Source organism: Callorhinus ursinus, unplaced genomic scaffold, assembly GCF_003265705.2.
Source record: "Callorhinus ursinus isolate GAN/ISIS: 27379988/994484 unplaced genomic scaffold, GSC_fseal_2.0 scaffold6, whole genome shotgun sequence".
NCBI lineage: Eukaryota > Metazoa > Chordata > Mammalia > Carnivora > Otariidae > Callorhinus > Callorhinus ursinus.
Window position 1 is genome coordinate 11,467,202 of NW_027397068.1, and position 21,372 is coordinate 11,488,573.

At 39.2% G+C, this 21,372-nt stretch overlaps 1 protein-coding gene and 1 pseudogene across 7 annotated transcripts in view; both read right to left on the bottom strand.

Moving 5' to 3' along the window:
- BACH2 (BTB domain and CNC homolog 2) overlaps positions 1-21,372 on the bottom strand; it is a 361,400-nt gene that overhangs the window by 81,885 nt on the left and 258,143 nt on the right. The window lies entirely within an intron of this gene.
- Positions 4,360-5,306, bottom strand: LOC112816311 (mitochondrial carrier homolog 2 pseudogene; annotated as a pseudogene).

Sequence of the window (21,372 nt, forward strand, 5' to 3'; positions counted from 1 at the left end):
GGAGACATATCTAGAAAAATGTTGCTAAGGCTGATGTCAGAGAAATTACTGCCTGTGCTCTCTTCCAGGATTTTTACAGTGTTGGGTCTCACATTTAGGTCTTTAATCCATTTTGAGTTTATTTTTGTGTATGGTGTAAGAAAGTGGTCCAGTTTCATTCTTTTGCATTAGCTGTTCAGTTTTCCCAACACAATTTGTTGGAGAGACTGTCTTTTCCCATTGCATATTCTTACCTCCTTTGTCAAAGATTAATTGACCATTAACTTGCTTCTCTTTTTCCAGTTTCCAAAGGTGGAAGTTGAGTTCATTGATCTGAGATCTTTCAACTTTTCTAAGAAAAGCTTTAATGCTATACATTTCACTACAAGTAGTGCTTTAGCAACATCTCACAAATTTTGAAATGTTGTTTTAATTTTCATTAATTTTAAAATGCTTTCTAATTTCCCTTTTTGTTTCTTTCTTAATGTATAAATTATTTGGAAATGTTATTTAGTTTCCAAATGGTTGAAGGAGTTTCCAGATATCTTTCTATTATTGTTTTCTGATTTAATTCCATTGTGGTCAGAGAACAAACTTCTAATGACTTCAATCCTTTTAATTTATGGAGACTTGTCTTATATCCCAGAATATGGTCTATCTTGGTAAATATTCCATATGTATTTGAAAGGAATGTGCGTTCTGTTGTCGGCTAGAGTGTTCTGTAAATATCAGTTAAGTCAGGTTGTATAATAAATGTTCAAATCCTCTGTATCTTTACTAATTTTCTGTCCAAGGTATTGAGAAGAGTCACTGAAATCTCTAACTATAATTATAGATTTACCTATCAGTTTTTGCTTCATGCAGTTTGAAATCCTGTTATTAGATGCATATGTGGTTAGAATTTTTATTTTCTCTTGATGTCATTTATTCCTCTATCACAAAATGACCTTTTAATTCCTGGAAATATCATTTGCTTTGAAATCTAATTTGTCTGATATCAATAGTCACGTCAGCTTTTTTTGCTTAGTGTTAGCACCTATCCCCCTACTTATCCTTTTAATCTGTTTGTGTCTTTATATTTAAAGTGTATTTCTTGTAGGCAACATATAGTTGAGTCCTGCTTTTTAAAAAAAATCCAAGGGGTGCCTTGGTGGTACAGTCAGTTAAGCATCAGACTCTTGGTTTCAGCTCAGGTCGTGATCTCAGGGTCGTGAGATTGAGCCCTGCATAGGGCTCCGCTGCTTAAGACTCTCCCCTCCTGCCTCTCTAAAATAAATAAATCAATCTTAAAAAATGTCCAGTCTGATAATCTCTGACTTTTAATTCTGGTACTTATACCATTTACATTTAATGTTATTATTGACTTGGCAGGGTTCAAATATGCCATTTTGAAACTTGTTTTCTCTTTGTCCCATCTGTTCTTTGTTCCCTTTCTCCTTACTCTCTGTTTTTATATTAACAGTATTTTTTATAATTCAAGCTTATCCCCTTTTTTGACACATTGTTTTGTTATTTTATTGGTCACCCTAGGTGACCAATAAACTAAAAGTAGTATGCTTCTTTAAATTATCACAATCTATCTTCAAGTGATATTATACCACTTCATATAGAGTATAAGAATCTTACAATAGTATGCCTCCATTTCTCCCTTCTTGGTTATGCATTTTACTTCCACAAATGTTATAAACCCCACACTACATTGTTACTATTTTTGTTTAAACAGTTATCTTTTACAGAGATTTAAATAGCAAGAAGATAAAGTACACACACACACACACACACACACACACACACACACACACACACACACTTTTCTTCTGCCTGAAGTACTTCCTTTAATATGACCTGCAGTGTGGATATGTTTGTGTCTTAGTCAGCCTGAGCTGTTATAGCAAAATAGTAGAAACTGGGTAACATAAACAATAGGATTTCCTTCCCATAGTTCTTCAGTCTGGGAATTCCAAGATCAAGGTACCAGCTGATTTTGGTTCTTTGATGAGGGCTCTCTTCTTGGCTTGCAGATAGTTGCCTTCTCACTGTCTTTGCATAGGGAAGAGGGAGAGGTCTAGTCCCTCTTTGTTTTTTTACAAGGATACTAATCCCATCTCCATCTCCAAAGACCATTGCATTGGGGTTAGGGCTTTTGGAGGTGGACTTAAGCATTTGGTCCATCATAGTTGGTGATGAATTCTTTCACTGTTTGTTTTTCTTAAGAAGTCTGCCCCCTTCATTTTGGAAGTTATTTTTGTGGGGTATAGATTCTAGATGACAATTTTTTTTCTTTTCAGTAGTTTGAAAAATGTCATTGTACTGTCTTTTTATTTGCATGGTTTCCAATGAAAAATCTTTCTTCATCCTTATCTTTGTTCCTCTATATGTAATGTCTTTTTTCCTTCTAGATACTTTTAAGATGCTTTATTACCTGTTTTGAGCAATTTGATTATGATGCGCTTTGGTGCAGTTTTTCATGGTTTTTGAGCTTTCTGAATGGGTGGGTATAGTTTTCACCAAATTTGGAAGCATGTCAGACATTATTTATTTGACTACTTGAATAGAGACTAACTGAAATTGTCCCACAGCTCACAAATGCTCTGTACATTTTTCTTTCTGTTAGCCTTTTTTTCTCTGTGTGTTTCATTTTGGACAGTTTCTATTGCTAGGCCTTCAAGTTCATTAATCCTTTCTTCTGCAATATCTAATCTGCCATTAATTCCTTTCACAGTAATTTTCATCTCAGAAATTGTGGTTGTCATCTCTAAAAGTTCAATTTGGGTCTTTTTTATATCTCCCATGACTCTACTTAAGATACTCAATCACTCCTCTAACTTCTCGAACATTTGGAATACAGTTATAATAACTACTTCTGTCTGTTAATTCTAACAACTGTGTCAGTTCTGGTTTAGTTTTGATCACTATTTCTCTTCATTATGAGTCATATTTCCCTGCTTCTGTGCATGCCTGGAAATTTTTGATTGGAGCCAGACATTGTGAATTTTACCTTGTTGGATGCTTGATACTTGCGTGTTGTTATTAACATTCTTAAACTTTGTCCTAGGACTCAGCTGAGTTATATGGAAACAGTTCAGTCCTCCAGGTTTAGTTCTGAGATCTGTTAGGTGGGAACAGCAGCATTTAATCTAGCATTCCTTGTTCCCCACTACTGATTCAAGACTCTTCTGAGTATTTTACCCAATGCCCCTTGAATTAAGGATTTTCTAGTCTGGCTGGTAGGAACAGGTATTATTCCTGATCCTCTGTGAGCTCTGAGTACTGTTCCTTCTAATTGTTTTGGGTCTTTCTTTTCCCGTTTTTGGTATTTTTCTTATACACATGGGCTAATTCTACACTGCAGAATATTTAAGGGAAACCCTCTGCTGATCTCTGGAGTTTTCTCTCTGTGAAGCTCTCTCTTCTTTGCTACCCTGCTTTCTGAAGTGTAGCCACTACAGTCTCTCCTGACTATTAGGTCTCCTCAACTCAGGAGTTAGTCAAAATCTTCTTTGGTTTCTCTTTCCCCTACCATTGTCTGGAAACACTCTCAAAACAGTCAGCTGGGCTCAGCTTGTTTTCCTTCTTTTAGGGATCAATGTCTTTTGTTTCTTGGTGTCCAATGTCTTGAAAAGCATTGTTTGATATATTTTATTTGTTTTTATATTTGTTTCAGGTGGGAGTAAATTTAGTAACTCTAGTACCTGTTACTCCACCTTGGCTGGAAGTAAAAATCCTGGATTTAGTCTTTATGTTACAGTTACACCAAAAACGTTACAAACAATAGCCACTTTGCTAACCATATAGTGTAAACTTTGCTCTACTATAAATGATTTGTAATACCTAGTTTACAAAAATATTTCTGCAAAAGTGAACATTTAGTTCTTTGAATTTCAATAAAAGATAAAGTATCTGTAAGCTTTATTACCTGGAATCATTTTTTTTTAACATGTGTGAACCGTTTAATTCTTTTTTTTAATTCTGTTATGTTAATCACCATACATCATTAGTTTTTGATGTAGTGTTCCATGATTCATTGTTTGCATATAACACCCAGTGCTCCACGCAGAACGTGCCCTCTTTAATACCCATCACCAGGCTAACCCATCCTCCCACCCCCTCCCCTCTAGAACCCTCAGTTTGTTTTTCAGAGTACCTAGAATCATTTTTTATGCAGTAAGAATAGCCTTTTAAATGACACAGTTCAGTTACAATGACCATAAGCCATGGAGCAAGATTTGAGTTTGCATGGCATCTGTCTTTATGACTAGTTAATTGCTGCTAAATTCTTTTTTACCTAGTAAGAAGACAAAGATTTTTTTCCATTCTCTCAAGATTAAATGATTATTAAGAAAGCATGCCACATTGTATAGAAATCAACATTATCTCCCATAATTCTGTGTATCTGGAACTACAGAAATGTCACTGTCTCTGCCCCATATCTTCAAATTAACATTCTCAGGTCACAATAGTAAGTCTTCCCAAAAGGGACCTTCCGGAAAAACAAGCTATTTCCTCAGCTCATATTTCCCTCCTTTTGCAACAGGCACTGGCAGTCTATCCAAGATGTATATATACTGGGGAGTAATGAAGGGATCCACCAACAAACCCACGGTTGTTGACAGTCATAAGATTAGAGACAAACACAAAGGGATAGGTCAATATACTGGCAAAAAATCCTGTGACAGCTTGGGAATAACTCTTCATTTTACTGATGGTGGAAACCCCACTGTCCAGTGCATAGGTATTGATGAGGTAGGCCAGTGAGGGACAGAGCCACAAATAAATGATGTCACCTAGGAGGTGAGATATAAGACTTGCAAAAAATTCTAGGATGCCTTCTTCACAATAGATGATTACTATGGAGTTACAAAGTCCACAGTACTTGGATTTTCTGCCAATGATGTGTACCACAGATCTCAGAGTGATCACGTGGAAGGAATGTGTGATGAGCGTAGCAGCAGAACGGGCCATCATCTCTCAAGACAACCTTGATAACTTGGTGGAAGGAAGGCGTGACTTCTTTCTGTACATTTCCAGGGCCTAAATCCTGTAAAACTTTACCATGGACCACAGTTCCAAGGACTCCTGAACACAGTCTTGGAGTTAAGCCTGTGAATAACCCATGCTTCCCACTGATGCTCACAATGTGCTGAACATAACAAAACAGACCTGGAGGCTGACATACTTGCTGCCCCAAAATATTTCATTCTGTTGTTGGAGGAAGAGGCTCATATCCCACTTGGATGAGCACCTTCACATACATAAGCTGCTGGGACAGGATGGTGAGACCAGAGCCCAGGAGCACCTGACTGGTCACGACTGCCATGATGGCACATGGGGACCAAAGACAAATATTTCCTATTCTGGCATCTTTTACATGAAATATTTTCAGGATCTTCTTATCTCCTACAGAGGGTCTCAAGTCTGATTTATTTTCTCCATTCTTAGTTCTCAAATTATTACTCACCTATCACGTTCAGTTTTCTCAGTCCGTGGAAATTTATTTATTTATTTATTTAAGTCACAATAGCTTACATGTAGCAGGTAGTACTCAAAATTAGGTGGAAAAATTAATGTTCTACAATGTAAGTGGTACACTTAATTCATAAAAAGCAGGAGATTTGTAACTTGATAATTTGATATCTAATTTTTCCCAATCCATTTATGGGTAATTAATATTAATGCACCTACACCAAGAAGAGAGGAGCTTGCTATAAAGGACACAAAGCCTTAAGTTCTTCAGTGAAACATGAAATGAAAGAAAGTCCAAAGAGAAATAAAGTGAGGTGCAGTGGAAGGAGGGGTATACCTGGGATCTAGGTCTTTTGATCTAGCTCTGGCACTGACCAGCTTTGTGGATTTTGGATAAACTGCCTAACTTTCTCTGGACCTTCTTCCATATTTGTAAAATGAAAAGTCTGAAATAGAAGATCAGCAAAGTTCTTACATGGCTACAATTCTCTGAGTCTTAGAGTCTATAAAAGAACTACCTAATTGGTCACAGACAATGGGTCACTGTCACTGTAGTTGAGAGAAGTAGCTTTCTTTGGCCTTATAAAGACCAATCATATACCCTCTTTTATTGTTGTTGATGTTGCATGGCTTAAAAGAAACTGCATCCACAGAGGTGGTTACAGGGAATGGGATGGACAATATAAAGGGAAAATCCTTCTGGGACAGAAGGAACTAGTACCCCAACCCCTGCTCTCATAGGTTCCAAGTTAGGAAGATCTGTCTGGATAGACCATGATATCCCTGAGTAAAAAAAAGTAAAAAAAAAAAAAAAAAGGGTGAAATTACCTTTTGGAAATGGGGAATCCAAATCTAGGAAGATATTTTGGCACAACATGTGGTGCTAATGCTATTAGCTCTTTCAGTCCTAGACATCTTAGCCCATAGGTTTGTTCGGGAACCATGGCTGCGTAAGGGAGTATAAACTAAAAGAATTATGTCACCTGGAAACCCAGTGTGGAGTTCCACTGAGGTCTGAGCGGGGGCTTGACTGCTATACAGCAGCACTGGATGAGAGTCTACACCACCAGGCGGGGAGCAGTCATCAATAGTGGTGAAGCCAAGGCAGTGCAGTGAGTGGACTCCCAGATTCCAGTTCATAAGCAAGATGGTCTCTTTCTGGTCTAAGTTATCTGGGGGGAGGGGGCCTCAAGGAATGATTCAATATCCTGCTAGTAGGGCAGGTTTGGGAAAATAAAGGGGCTATGGTGATACGTGCTCCTGAGTTGATGAAGAAGCTATGATAGTCACATGAACACGGATGTCTGCTTTTTGGGTTAAACCTTCCAGAAAGTTTTAGAAGACACTTAAAACAGATTAGATCTGTTCATCAAATGGCATAATCTAAAATCTATCATTCCCATGAAACTGTTGCTAGACTTTAACCTGTCTGAGGATTTTCTTGCTTTTATTACATTATTCCTGGATAATCCTTCCTTATGCCATGCCAGCACCACTCTCTTCCTCTTGGCCTTTACATTCCTATTGGATCTTATCACACCCCTCACTGTTGGCCCCTCTTCAAGCATAATGGAACATACTGTTTCTTCCTCTTTTAGAAATCAGTCAGCCCTTCTCATCCTCCAATTATCATGGGTGCTCTTCTAGGAACTCCCTCCAATTTGTCTGTTTTTGACTTACCAATACCAACCTGAATTCTGTTTCTCCTATCCCTGCATTATGTCCCATTAAGTTTCTTTTTTTTCCACTTGCTTTGCTAATATTAATTAAAAAACATTTCCCCCCTAATGCAGCAAATCCTGAAATCTGCAGCAGGACCCATGGGATCTAAGAATGAAATACGTTGTAGTGAGTAACAGAGCCCAGAATAGCATGTAGGAGTCTGACAGCCAGTCTTTACACTAAGCATTAGACAATGTGTTAAAGTGTGTAGACATTAGCTGAAATCAGATTGTAAGGAAGCCTTCCAAAGGTTCTGATTTGGGTTTTGGCTGGATCTCATTCTTCTTTTTGTAGGCCAAAAAACCCAGCTGCACATGTACATACACATATATCCCAATCATCTTATCATATGGTTCAGCAGTAAAAGTTAATTACTATTATTTTCTCATAATATGCTCATTCCTTCAAAAAACTACACAGACCGCAATTCTTATCAAAGATATAATATTAATGAACACAGACTTGCTTATTCACTTACTCATTCAGTCTCCATTCATCATTGGTTCATATTCAGAAATTAAAACATCTGACACTTAGTTCTGAAGGTTAAAAGTATAAATCAAAAAACCAAAAAGAAAAAAATCTACAGTGGGAAATGTGAAAAGCTGAAATTCACAAAAAAGTAGAATGTTAAGTTTTTCAGACAACCTGTCATGTCTAGAATGGTTCATATGAAAAGAAATGAATATGCCTTGCAGGTAATGAAAAAGACCAAATTATAAACCATTTCATTTGAAATTCCAACCACATTTCTCATAGAAACAGGGCATTAAGTAAATACTTCTGCGAATCACATACTAAATTATTTAGTAATTGCTGAGTAAATTCCTGCTCTTATCAAGCATGCTTTTTTTTAAGTTATTTACAATGAAACTATAAGGGTTAGTTTTTATAAAAGAAAGTTATCAAGTCTATAGAAATTTTAGAGTGCATAGTGCCATTAAAATTACTAAGTTATTGCTTTTGGGTTGGAAACGCTTTTCAATTGCATCAAGACTCAAACTTCTTACTTAAAGTGGAAAGCAATCCAATTTCAGTATTTTATAATGGAAAACTGCAGTGCCTGTCATTTAATGTCTCTAATGCCTTAGATAGCTAGAGTAAGGGCCTGACATTGAGCAGCTAAAACGTTCCGTGTTCTTTATTTACTCAAACACTCCATCTGCGTGTGTGCTTGTCAGTGCCAAGGGAACCGAAATTTAAGGCTGCTGTTAGAAGGAAGCACTTGCAATTGTATCATCAAATCCTTAATAGCTCTGAATGGTTCTTGTACTTCAACATAAACTTCCATTTTCTTTGACCTTTTGGGAGGAAGTTCAATTTACTGACACAGTTTGTGACAATGGTTTTACTGTACAGTTGAAAAAAATACATAAAGAATTTAGGGACAATTATCATAAGCCCCAATTTTTGGGAATTTTTGTTGCTGATGTTGTTTCACTCAGTTTTAAAAAATAGACCAAAATAAAAAATAACCCAAGCTTTCTAAATATCTAGTAATAAAACAGTGATAAGTCCTCACATTTCCATATTTAAATGTGAACTGTATGAAGAGGCAGGCTGTGATGCAGAGGCTGAGCTAGAAGTACTGGAATGTTGGTAGCAGAATACCACCAGCATTTTTCACAGAGCTAGAACAAACAATTTTAAAATTTGTATGGAACTGTAGAAGACTCTGAATAACCAAAGCAATTCTGAAAAAGAAAAGCAAAGCCTCCCTATTCTGGACTTCAAGCTATATTACAAAGCTGTAGTCATCAAGACAGTAGGGTACTGTCATAAAAACAGACACACAGATCAATGAACAGAACAGAAAACCTGGAAATGGACCCACAACTATATGGGCAACTAATCTTCAACAAAGCAGAAAAGAGTATCCAATGGGGAAAAAAGTCTCTTTGGCAAATGGTGTTGGGAAAACTGGACAGCAACATGCAGAAGAATGAAACTGGACCATTTCATTCTCTTTACACCATACACAAAAATAAATTCACAACGGATGAAAGGCCTAAATGTGAGATGGGAAACCATAAAAATTCTAGAGGAGAACTCAGGCAGCAACCTTTTTGACCTCAGCTGTAGCAATTTCTTATTAGACATGTCACCAGGGGCAAGGGGAACAAAAGCAAAAATGAATTATTGGGACTTCATCAAGATAAAAAGCTTCTACATAGTAAAAGAAAATAAAACTAAAAGGCAGCCTAGGGGATGGGAGACGATATTTGCAAATGACATACCTGATAAACGGTTAGTATCCAAAATCTATAAAGAACTTACTAGACTCAACAACCAAAAAACAAATAACCCAGTTAAGAAATGGGCAGAAGACATGAATAGACATTTTTCCAAAGAATACATCCAGATGGCTAACAGACACATGAAAAGATGCTCAACTTCACTCATCATCAGGGAAATACAAATCAAAACCACAATGAGATACCACCTTACACCAGTCATAATGTCTAAAATTAACAACACAGGAGACAACAGGTGTTGGCGAGGATGCAGAGAAAGGGGAACCCTTTTGCACTGTTGGTGGGAATGCAAACTGGTGCGGCCACTCTATGGAGTTTGGAGGTTCCTCAAAACAGTATGGCGGGGCCTCAAAAAGCTAAAAATAGAACTACCCTTTGATCCAGCAATTGCACTACTAGGTATTTACTCAAAGGATATAAATACACATTCGAGGGGGCACCTGGGTGGCTCATTCAGTTACGCACTCAACTCTTGGTTTCAGCTCAGGTGTGATTTTATGGTCTTGAGATCGAGTCCTGCATTGGGCTATGTGCTAAGGATGGAGCCTGCTTAAGATTCTCTCCTCTTCCTCTGCCCCTTCCCTCCCTGCTCACACTCTCTCTCTAAAACAACAACAACAACAACAAAAACCCCCCACATTCAAAGGAGTACGTGCACCCTGATGTTTATAGCAGCATTATCAACAATAGCCAAACTGTGGAAAGAGCCCAAATGCCCAACAACTGATGGATGGATAAGGAAGATATGGTATACATATACAATAGAATACTACTCAGCCATCAAAAAGAATGAAATCTTGTCATTTGCAACAACATGGATGGCGTTAGAGTGTATTATGCTAAGCAAAATAAGTCATTCAGAGAAAGACAAACACCATATAATTTCACTCATGTGGAATTCAAGAAACAAAATGGATGAACATACGGGCGGGGGAGAGAGGGGGGAAACAAATCATGAGAGACTCAGCTACAGAGAACAAACTGAGAATTGATGGAGGAAGGTGGGTGGGGAATGGGCTAGATGGGGGATGGGCATTAAGGAGGGCACTTGTTAGGATGAGCACTGGGTATTATATGTAAATGATGAATCACTGCACTATACTCCTGGAACCAATATTGAACTATATGTCAACTAACTAGAATTAAACAAAAAAAGAATGTTGGTAGTAGATTATATGTATTAATTTAAAGATAATAAAGAATTAAAGATATATTACACATCCACCAAACTGGAAAGAACTAAAAAGTTTGGCAATTTCAAGTGGTTTTGAAGATGTAAAGCAAGAGGACCCTCATACATATGGACAGATTATGACCCAGTATTTCCACTCCTGGGTTATGCCCAAGACACTCCTGTATGTCTGTAACAGGAACTCTGTATAAGAGTGCTCACAGCAGTGGTGTTCGGCATCCCTCCCAACTGGAAGCAATACACTGTCAGTAGCTGAATGAATAAATACACTGAGGTATATTCATATATTCATATAATGGAAAGATACAAAGCACATTAGAGCCATGCAACAACATGAATGATTCTCACTAATCTAATGCTGAATACTGAGCTAGAGAAGCAAGACACAAAATAATAACATACAATTGGATTCCTTTATATCAAGTTCAAAAATGGGCAAAATTTAAATATCTAGGGATACATACATAGGTGGTAAAACTATAAAGAAAAGACCCAGAACAGAGTTTCCATTTGTGGGGAGAGAGTTGTTATTGGGCAGTGGTACTGGCAGAGAGGCTCAGGGGTGCTGTCACAATGTTCTATTTCTTGACACTGGTGATAAGTAGCTGTGCATTCACGTTGTGTTAAATTATACATGCACTTTGCTATACCTGCTATACCTACATTATATAAGTAAAAAAACCCTCCAGCTCGCTCCAAATTAAAGATCATAGGAAAGGGTTAACAGTTCAAGTTGCCTGCCTCAGGCTGTCCCACTTAATCATGAAAGTCCTAGGGTGGACTTCGGGCTTCAAATGAAAACACACAAAATCTGCAAAAAATGGGCCAAATATGGGGAGGAAGTCTTTCAGGAGGTGGTGAGAAATCGAAGCCTGGCTTCTGCTTCTGAGCAGGACTCTTTTCAGAGATCTCGGGTTTCATCTTCTCTTCTGAAAACCAAATCATTTCAATGCACTTCCATGCCCGTTATCTATAAAATGAGGAAACAGACTAGGTGACCTGCAAGGAATTTCGAGTTCTAATTTCCATGGTTCTATGAAAGTACAGAAACTTTAGGAAAACCTGAAACATGAGCTTCTCTACCTATAGTTCTTGAGAAGGCTGTTTCTGAGAGTTAGAGATAGTCAAAATAACTTGGCTGGCTGAAAGGAGAAATGCTATCATCTAACTTCTGGGACCGATGAAGAAGAGAGGAAGACTTGCCCAACAACAATGTGAATTCTTCCGTCTTATGAACAAGTCATCCAAAGGACGAATGAAGCAATGGAGAACAGTGCTCAATGGTACTCAGCATTAGTTCAACACTTTGTTCTCTTCTCACTGCTCTCCCCACCAAAAACAGTGCTCTGGTGTGCGGGACACATTCTCAGAGGCTGTCTCACATATGTGGCTACGGAATCAAGGAGGGTGTGCATCAACGCCTCCTGTCTGAGTCCCCACCCAGTAATGTCACGTGGGACAACACTGTCTCGGGCCTGGGGGAAAGCTACGGCTTGGGTTTAACAATAACGTAGTGCATACACTGTCATCTCAAAAAGTAGATGAAAGAGATTACATGCTTTGAAATCAATGGGTGAAGAGGACTCCATGTGAGGGTGTTGAAGATACACAGTTATTGTTAGCGGAGACTGGTAATGATGGGGGTGTGTGTGTGTATGGTTAAGGGAGGAGAATGGGCAGGCAGAAAATGTGGAATTAGGGATTGGCAGATCTGGATATGCGGCTTTGTGATCATCTACCCTGCACTTCTTTTCTATATTGTGATGCTTGTTTTTGGTTCTTTTGTGATAACCTACCGGTGAAGGGTGCAGCCAAAGCCCCCATTTATTCTGCTGGGGTAGGCCCTTTTCTACCCTCGACTAGTTTTCCTTTCTATCTTTCATTTTCAGTTTGTCTCCCACACTACTTCTTGGTATCTATGTTCTCCATTTATATTCATTTCTCATACATCAATCTCTGCTTCCTTTTAGCATTTGCTTCTTGCCTATTAGGAGTTAGAGGACAGAAAGAAGTCATTTCTTTTCTACATTTTTCTTTATCAGGGCATCTGTGTGAAATATTCTCTCCCAGTATCCCCTTCCCTCGTTTTCTAGCCAGAGAATATTACCCTAGAGCTTTGTGCTGCTAATGTGAGAAGAAATTATGAACAGTGATGGAGGCTAAATGAGGGTGGTGGAACCTATTTACTTCATTAGGTTCCTTCAGGGAAAAAGCAAGGATTGGAAACTGAGAGATAAGGGTTAATACTAAAAGAACAGAAGATCCATTTGACTCAGAGCAATCTTCAGTCTGCCTGGATTCTAGCAGACACCCTTCTCCATGGGGAAATCATTACAGAGAAATGACATGCAAAGTACGCCATAAAGCATCTGAGTCAAACCAGAGGGAGGATGACTCAACGGATCGTTTTACATTTTAATAGAAGGCGCTGCAGATTTGTACCCAGTGCACAGTTCAACACGGGGTGCACATCCCCTCCCCAAAACTTCTCCATCGGGTGGGAGGGGAGTTCCCAGAACCTGACAGAAATTATTCTGTCTTAGATAAGAACAAAGTCAAAACTCACAACAGAGAATCAAAGACTAAGACAACATATAGTCAAATGCAGAAAAAAGGGGAGACTGCAAGTCTGTCTGATTCCAACTGCAGCATTACTGTCAAACCTAAGATTGGCAAAAACCGAACTCGGTAATTAGTGGACTTCCAATCTGATGAAGGGGAGGGGAAGAAGAGGGAGTCACAGAGGGAAGCAGGAAAGGAAGGAGGAAGAGAACATCTAAGTGTTATAAATTTAAAAATGTGCTCCTTGGAATTAGCTTTAAAAGATACAGACCGTGTCATTACTGCCAGAAGTTCACCTGCCAGGTCAGTGCCAACACTAGGCTTGGATGTCCATGTGAAGTCAAGAAAGCGCATCAGGGATGCCAGGGCTCCCAGCACATTTTCTGAGCTAGTTTATCACTGGTAGGTGCTAGTAAGTGCAACCTGCCAAAGGTAGGTTCATCTGACGAGGAGTGATGATGCTAGAGACTGGATTTTCAACTCTAACTCCTTTTTAAGGGGGTCAAATCCAGATTTGATGGTACCTGACGAGTATCTATGGCTATGGTTATGTGGCTGTTCATCCTGTGGTCTCTCTTGATGCTTGCCTTGCTTCCTGAGTGGGCACACTGCTTACAGGTGGGAAAGGAAACAGAAGTGAGCTTCCAAGACTTGGCAGAAATACAGCTTTCACAGAAGAGGTTCTTAATAAAAGGAAACTTGTCTCTTCCACGTATTAGGGTCTTCTGGACCACATGATTCTGTTCTGAAATATCATCTCTGCAGGGATACAAGCTGGAATGGACAAAGTTGAGACCGCAAGATGGTTCATCTGCTAACTAAAACGATCACAACTCCGCACCCATGGCAGGCAGCATCTCATCAAGGTTGAGGGGTCCTCTGGCTCAAGGGTCATTTTGGGAAGTGCTTTGGGAAAAGGTCTGTGAGCTTCCACTGAAGCCTCGACACCCTTGCTCCTATTTTTCTTATTTAAAAATGATTAAAACCAGGAGGCTAAGGCCATTGGTTGGCAGTTTGTTAAATTCCACAACCTGTAATAAAAGCACTTGGACCATCTGTCACAATACAGGAGATCTAATGGAGGTGAAATGCTCTCCTGGGAGTCTGGGGAAAAGGCAGGTCGGAGGAGAGAGATGGGGGTAGCGGCGGGGGGAGAGGGGGGAGAAAGGATGTGCTTGGAGCCTTCCAAGTCCCTGTCTTGTCCTTGGCAGCTTCTCAGAGTGATGATTATGGTTACAAAAGGCTGGGACACAAATGCTTTGGGACATCGAGTACACTGTTTAAAATATAAGTCCTATTATATGCTCACACCACCACCATTCACACACAGCATTTGTACCCCACAGGATATGCTTCAGATAAAGCAAAGTGTATTAAAGAAGAGATTATTTTCTAACTCACTCATTATAAACAGTCAAAATTGCCCTGCAGCGGGGGAGAAAATACCCTTTCTCCAAATGGTCAGGAAGGGGTCTAACGAGGGCCAGCCCTTTAGCCACATGGTACTGGAGAAGCACAGAGAAGCCCCCAGAAGCACCAGGCACGAAGAGACTTCTCAGCACTTTCTTGACTCTACAATGTACCAGTTTCCCATTTCTCCTTTCATCCTGAGGCAGAGGGGCATCCTTTTGAGTTCCTGCTCGCCCACTTCCTAGCTGTAGGGCTTTGGGTACGTTAATTAGATTCTGTAATCCTTGGTTTTTCCATGTGCAAAATGGCTGGGAAGCTTAAATGAGATGAAGAGATGAGGTATTTGGGACAGCCTTTGTTTTACAGTAAACACTCCACAAATAAAAGCTATTACGAAAGGAAAATTCATTTCTTTGTATATTATATAAATCTGTAATTCTGCACAGGCTGAGAGTTTCTTATATTGAGGCAAACCTGGACCGCACGAGGAAGGATGCATGTCTGTGTTTGCCCGACTTTCCTGCTCAGATTTGGGGAAAGGCCAATTTGCTCGCTTTCCATCCATGGCCTGTGAGAAAATAACAGGACAATGTGTGGGATCTGGCCCTTTCTGGCAACTTCGGCCATGGCACCACTGCAGCCTTCCTTCTGTAACATCCCACAGTGACCATGAAGGTCAAATAAGGCAATAGATCTGAGGGCTCTCTGAGAAGGACAAAGTACTTTGCTTGCAGTCGGGAATTATCCTCCCCACCATTTGACTATTCTCCACATCATTATATCAAGAATGCCTGCTCTTACGGGCACTCAACCCTGATAGATTTCTCTTTCATGCCAAGATAAAGCATCTGGCAGATCGGGGACTTGTACTGATTCTCATCGCATAACATTTCCAAAAGATTCTATCCCCTTATATTTGCTAAAAGTGCATGCTTTGAATAATCCACCTTTCTGTTACAGGCTTTTTCAATGTTCTCTCTCTGCTGCCTTTTGCATAGGTTTCCTTCAAATCAGAATCCCCCTTCATCATGAGACACTGTGTGGTGTAGGGCTGATGACCCAGCCCCCAGAGCCAGCCTGCTGGTATCTGAACACTGACTGCTACACCCCCTCAGACAAATCGTGTCGGTGCTCAGTAAGGATTCCTCATCGTCAATCCCGTTGTCACGAGGAGTAAATCATTTAAAGGGTAAACATGCAAAGCACTTAGAACAGTTCCTGGAGTGTAGTAAGCACTCACTAAAGACTGTATGTACACGGTGGTTTGTGGAGGCGGTATAGGGGGCTGGTTGAGAATGCAGGCTCTGGAGCAGGCTGCCGGGCTTTGAATCCTGACTCCACCATTCACCTCTGGCAAGACCCTTAACTTTTCTGTGCCTCAGTTTCCTGATTTGTACGAAAAGGGTATGATGGGCTATAAGGAGTAAAACACGCCCCATGTTTGTTCACTAGTTTATTAATTCACTCATTCAACATGTAGTAAATGTTATGTCAAATTAGCTCTTTCTTAACCATGCCAACTGTTTGCATTCACCTTTCATTCCCAGGCTGGTCACGGATTGTCCTTTCACATCAGCATCTCCTGCCCACAGCCCTGCCGACACCACTCTGACTCTCCCAGCTGCCTTCCTATCTCTTGGAATTACAACAGTTCTCAAACTGCATGGAATTAGGGTAATAGGCGCGGGGCTGGAAATCTGCAGCTTAACCCCCACGGCAGATGATCCAAGGCAACCTTACAAACCTGGAAGATCAAACATGCCTCCTAGGAGACTCTTCTGAGATCTCAATGTGATGGCTCACTTCCTGACCTCCTTTGGGTCTTTGCTCAGATGTCACCTTCTCAGGAAGGCCTCCTTGACCATTCCACATAAACCTCAATCCCAGCCTCCCGCCCATACTCGTCTTCCTCCCCTGCTTTCTGCTACTTTTATTTCTCCTGAGGTCTCCTTTGAACCTACTTCTCTGCGGCTGGTTTTCCTGGGCTTCCAGGTCACCTTGCCTATCCATTTATCCACAGAAAACTCAGTCCATTCTGAGCAACGTGAAAGTTAGAGGAAACTAATGATAGATCCTCCAAGATATGCAACCCAGACAATGGGAAGGTGCAAAAGCTAGGAAAAGACTGGACTGTCACGGTGAAGGCAAAACTAACATCTGGAGAGTTTCTCAGTGTAAGTGTACTTGATTTCTGGACTCATGAACAGTGAGACCTCTTCTTTCTCTGTTGTTCTGTACAAGGTAGGTCCTTACAGAGAATAATTTAGCTGTTCTGTCCTGGTAAAAACCTCCTTGCTCCCACGTCTGAAAGATGTCCCTGATTCCCTCCCTCCAAGTTCATGGCCTTCCATCTCAAACTGCCACGCCAATCATGCTCTATCTCTCAGCAGCACGTAAGTGTCTAAGCCCTCAGAACATGCTGGCCGCACAGGACCCTCCACAGCATCCTCAGGACCATCGAGGTTTTTCAGACTGTGACTACTGCCCGGGTCTCTGTTGCTCTGGGACCATACACAGCTCTTGGGGGCGGGGGTTGGGATGGACAGAAGACGGGAATAGGAAGGCTTCTGATGTTAGTCCAAAGGACAGGAACGGGCCTCAGTTCTACTTAGAGTGGTCTGACGACAAACTCCTCTTTAATAATTTATAATTTGGAATTATAAGACATTGGAGCCAGCACGACCAATGTAAAAATAAACTACTCATGGTCTTCCCGAGAAAGTGGAGGTGCATTTGCACAGCAATCCCCAGGAATAATCTCCTGTGGATGGTTTTCTGATCAGCTTAGAAAAGGACTGATTAAAACCCAGCATATGCATTATAAAATTCCATACCACAGGCCTTCAAAATTCTTTGGGAAGAAAAAAGATGTTCACCTGTTTAAAAAAAAAAAAACCAAAAACCTTGTATGTTTCTAAAAAAGACACTTGAAAACCAAAAAAAAAAAAAAAAAAAAAAAATCACCTTCTTTAAAAAAATAAAGTGGCCCAGCAGAAGTTCACATAAAATGCTTGACAATGTTTCTTTTCAATAGAACTCAGGCTGAGGGAAAGACATTCTTGGATTCTGAGCTTTGGCTGGTTACCTAGGTTGCAAAGGACACCAAAAGAGACTCACACCAGGAATTCTTAGTTAGAATGCCAGTCAAGGAAAAGTTCATAATCCTTTCAGATTTTAAATTCTGTGTGTCTGTGAGGAGGAAAACCAGTTAGTATTTTGGACAATTGGAAAAGAAGATTAGACCAGACTTTGTCTATAAAGACTTTGCACACGATGGGTTACACTCATCGAAGGTAGCAGGAAATGGCTTTTCAGGCTATAGCACTGTTATTCTCTTTTTGAAAACGTGGTTATATGGAGACTGCTGATTGTTTAATTAGAATAGAAACTGATACACAGAAAAACACAGGAACTGTATCTAGTGTATTAGCCTGATATTCATAACCAACATCTGATTGCTTAACATAGACCAGATTTGAAATCCATTAAAATTTCTTAATTATTCATCTGTGCTCACAGTTATTGCTTTCTTTTAAGGAAACATGAAAGACTTAATGATTAATATAACAATTTCAAAAGCTTTCTCACACAGATTGGACTAGACTCCATGGTCTTTACAGAATGATCATTACTTAGTTAATGAACTCAGCACATTGAACATTTTTCAGCCACCTGAAACTCCCAAGTATTGTGTGAGTTTTTGGCCAATTAATTATCAATTACAACATCATAAAACATTAGCACAAAAATAGGAATAATGAAATTTAATTACATATCTTTCTTCTGAGTTGCTGCAAATACTATACAAGGCAGATTCTGATTAATAATTCATTCAGCAATAAAGTATCAGGAAAGATAATTATGCAGTGCCACAATTCTCACACTGATTTCTATAATTACAGATTACAACAGTGTTAGCAATTTAAAAGGTTAGAGAACTGTGGTAATTTGCTATGTCATCCTCAGCTATATTAATGTCTCTTTGAGCATCAAAGATAATTGAAAATATAATAATGGACCAAATCAGATGGCTTGCCCATGCTCTCCTCACCTAAAACATCTCCAATCTAAGTACATTAGTAAAGTCAAGTCCTTGATAATTAGCCTCTTTCATTATTTAAATAGCCCCCAACTCACATTCGGTTTATAGCTAATCGAAAGGAGAAAATATGGAGGTATATGTGCCAAAATATGCAAACACAGAAACATAATCTATAGAAAAGGTGTAAAATGCACGACTACAACTGGTATATAACTTATATCTGGCTTGACTATTAATACACTCAGGTAATTAGACCTGCCAACAGACCCACATAATAATGGAAGTTGAGTTTCTGTCTTTGACAATACAGTTGAGTGAATGGCACGTGAAGAAATACAAAGTTTATCCAATTACCCTCTTTGGGTTGTTTATTTATTGTGACACACCAAACTACTCTTCCCTTCGAGTTCTATTACACCCTGAGAATGAAAATATACTCATCCCACTAGGAATACTTATTCTATTCTGTTTTAATTCCTTAGGAAAAATACCTGGCTAGCAGTTGATAGCCTCTTCCCATAATCAGTTTTTAATGGAATTTTCAAGTAAACAAAACACACAGTTCTACAAATAGAAAAGTCACTTTCTTCTCTGCTCTTTTTATATTTTTGGAAGAGGTGCACTGTAAGACATTGTATCTTTTCTCTCCTGAATGTCTTAAGTATTCACTAGCTTCATGTCCAACTAATATGGAGAAACAGATGGAAAATTCACTGGGACTAAAACTTAACCATTATTTAAATGAGCTCCTAGCAGAGTCTTTTCTGTGTTTTGTTGGGACTGGGGGTCCCTTCCTCTAGAGTATGTCAGGGTCTGGATTCAAGATTTCTTTACAGCTGTCCCCAAAAAGATGATATAGGATGATGACAGGGCAAAAAAAAAGCGAAGTTTCATTCCAGAGCTAGAAGGGATTTGTAGATCATCTGACTGAATCTGCTCATTTTACAATTGTGTAAATTTAGGCTCAAAGAATTTAAAAGCAATTTACTCAAGATCACAGAACCATATAGAGTAACAAAAAAAAAAGAGAGAGAGAGAGAGAGAGAGAGAGAGAACTCAAGTGTTTCTGATTTCCAGGTTTCTACTACATCGTATTAAGGAAAATACAATAGATGAGGAGGGGCATAGGTGAGCACCGGAAGACAATTTTTGTTCCAAAATTAAATGCATTTACTTACATTTACTTTCCACAACAGAGATAATTATGATATTGGGTGGCAGTGGGTAAAGGAAGAGTAATTCTAAGAGAATTCATAGAATTGTAGTTCTTCCTTTCTTCAAATAAAAATAAAAATGGGTTTCCTTTGCATCATGAGCACAATTATAAAACAAGGCATTGTTTTTGATGGAGCCTAATCAGCTTTCTTCCTGGGCCACGTGTAGGCGGCTGGCACAAGATCATACTGTATGATGCCACATTGAAATGTAAATGTCCTTTGCCCTTTTTCAACTATTTCCTTTTCAAAGCCTTACTCTAGGAGGATAATAAAACAGGCTCCCCATATATTCCTGCAAATCTGTTACTGGATTCACAAGGAGACCCCTAGCAGGTGATACTGTTCCCTGTTCTTTTATTTTTTTTTTTAAGATTTTATTTATTTATTTGAGAGAGAGAGAAAGAGAGAGAGCATGTGAGCTCAAGCAGGGGGAGAGGGAGAAACAGACTCCCCGCTGAACACTGGGCTCAATCCCAGGATGCTGGGATCATGACCTTAGCCGAAGGCAGATGCTTAACTGACTGAGCTGCCCAGGTGCCCCTACTGTTCCCTGTTTTAAGTAGTAGACATTCAAGTCTGTGACAGGAAAAAAATGGCAAGTAGACTTTGGTCCCACATATGCAAGGCCCTGCATTGTTTTGTACTTGGAAATTTTTTAACATCTTATGAAAACTTTCAAACTTAACAGAAAAGTTTAAAGAATTCTAGAGTGAACATATAATACCTCATATCTAGATTCTACAATTAATATTTTACTATGCTTATTTTATTACACATCTATCAATCCATATCCATTTCTAGCCATCTGTCAATTTATCTTATTTTTTCAATGTACGTTAAAGGACAATGCAGACATCAGCACAATTTCCGCTAAACACTAACAGGCATATCATTTACTAGAGTTCAAGATTTGTTTATAGTTTTTTTGATGTAAAATTTATATACAATGAAATGTACAAATCTTAAGATATCTGTTGAGTTTTGAGAAATGTGTATACCTCTGTATTCTGAACCTCATCAAGTTAGAGAATATAACCATCACCCCAGAAAGATTCCCCATCCTTCCAATTTCCTCTGCCAAAGGCAATCACTGCTCTACCAAATTTTTTAACATAGACTAATTTTGCCTGCCCTAGAATGACTGAATTTTGAAATTGTTGAAGTCTTCATTTGACAGTTAAATGGCTAATTGTTCTGTTTTTCTTCCTTCACTCAACAAACACTCTTGAACACGTACAACAAGCCACACACACTGGAAGCCGGTGACAACGAAATAATTATTTCATTAAATTAGAAAAATAATTTCAATGGTGGTGAGAATTGTGGGATTAATTATACCTCAAGGGCAATTTGGATGCACAACCACACCCTGTGTCTGTTACTCATATGGAAACTTGCTGACTCTTTGATAGAAAAATAAAACCCATACTCATGCCCAGTGAAAAATGAAGGCTTTGTAGGATCCTTGGAGTAAATCTGAAAAATGAGGAGGCTTTTTAGAAAAGCCCATCTTCAGAACAATATTATTGC